Genomic DNA, 2118 nt, shown 5'->3' on the forward strand with positions numbered 1-2118 from the left:
CCACTAAGCAGGGTAGCCCAGCTCCACAGAGGTACGTCTTTTGGGCCCTTCTATCCCACTCTTCCACAGGCAGCACAGAGATACGTTCAACTACACTGAGCTGAAACCTGTCCATGACCTCTTTTGACATGTCACATGGCCACCAAGCAGGATATCCCAGTTTTGTGCAGGTTAGTCCATCCATTTTTTAGACCCTCCTCTACCACTGGTGGCCGTGAGTTGCCCACTGTGCCTACCCCCATTGTCCTGCTCTCCCCAGAGGCCAACAAGCTGGATCACTAGTTTCATCCAAGTTAGTTCATCCCCCATCCTAGCTCCCTCTTCTACCAGCAGTCCAGGGATACATTAAGCTTTCATGAAATGAGAGCTCTCCCCAAACTCCATTGAAAAGAGCATATGGTCATCAAGTTGGATATTCCAACTTCAACAGTCAGCAAACTGTATATCCAAACTTTATCCAGGAAGTAAGCAATCCAAATACCATCAAACAGGAACATTCAGGGACAACAAGATGCAAAGAGGACAGCATAAGAGCAAAATCATCAAGAGCCAAGGCAGTAAAGCACCACCAGCAAAGCACATGGATTCTACCAAAGCAAGCTTTGGATATCCTAATATAAACAAAACACAAGAGAATGATCTCAAACCCAATCTTATAAACTCATTTAAGAGGAAAGTAGTAAATCCCTTAAACAACACAGGAAAACACAATTGTACAGGTGGAAAAGATCAATGAAACCACTCATGGCCTGAAAATAGAAGTAAACACAGTAAAAAAACAAAACCCACAAAATTAGGGAATCTGGTAGATGGAAAACCTGGAGCAGAGAACAGAAACAATGGATGTTCACTTCACCAAAAGATTACAGGTGATGGAAAAGAAAATCTCAGACATAGAAGACATGATAGAAGAAATTGATGCATCAGTCAAAGAAATTACTAAGTCTAAAAAATTTCTGACACAAAATATCCAATAAATCTGGGAAATTATGAAATGCCTAACTTAAAAATATTAGGAGAGAGAACAGTGGAAAGAGTCCTAGCTCAAAGATATGAAAATATTTTTTAACAAAACCATAGAAGAAATTTTCTCCAACTTGAAGAAAGAAATGCCTATAAACCTACAAGATGCTTACAAAACATGACTCAGACTGAACCAGACCAAAAAAATCCTCCCACACATAATAATCAAAACAGTAATCTACAGAAGAATAAATATTAAAAGTTACAAAAGAAAAAGGCCAAGAAACATGCAACCTATCAGAATAACATCAGACTATTGAACAGAGACTACAAAAGCTAGAAGGTCCTGGGCAGATGTCTTGTAATCCATAAGAGACTACAGATGCTGACCTAGACTACTCCCAGCAAACTCTCAATCACCATAGGTTTAGAAAACAAGATATGCCAAAATAAAATGAAAATTAAAAAAAAAAATCTATCCACAAAGCCAGCTATACAGAAAAAAAAGAAGAAGAAAAACACTGACCAAAGTAGATTAACTACACTAAAAAAGAACAAGAAGAACAAGAACAAGAAGAATGAGAAGAACAAGAAGAAGAAAAAGAAGAAGAAGAAAAAGAAGAAGAAGAAGAAGAAGAAGAAGAAGAAGAAGAAGAAAAGAAAGAAAAGAAAAGAGATACTTCCACACCAAAGATGTAAGCACACACAGGCACACACAGATACACATAAAATATCTTCAAAATCAAATAAATAAACACTTGTCATTATTTCTTAATATCAATGGATTCAACTCCCCAATAAAAAGACAAAGCAAAACAGAAAACATGAGAGAACAGGATCAATAGTTCTGCTGCTTACAAGAAACGTATATCAGCACAAAGATAGATATTTCCTCAGAATAATGGGCTGTAAAAAATGTTCCACAGAGAAACCCTGGCTCGAAAATAAAAAACGAAAAAAAAAAACAAAAAAAAAAAAAACCAACCAGTAAAACCTACCAACACAGGAATCAATGCCTTATCATTTGAGGTATTGGGTTTTTCTAAACAATCAACAAAACAAATAGGTTAAATAAAATAGTCTATCACAAGAAGACAATGCCTTTAGTGCACATGTCAGGATGGCGATTGTAAACCTTATTACCAAAAGTAGGTA

Source organism: Acomys russatus, chromosome 31 (genome assembly GCF_903995435.1).
Source record: "Acomys russatus chromosome 31, mAcoRus1.1, whole genome shotgun sequence".
Classification (NCBI taxonomy): Eukaryota; Metazoa; Chordata; class Mammalia; order Rodentia; family Muridae; genus Acomys; species Acomys russatus.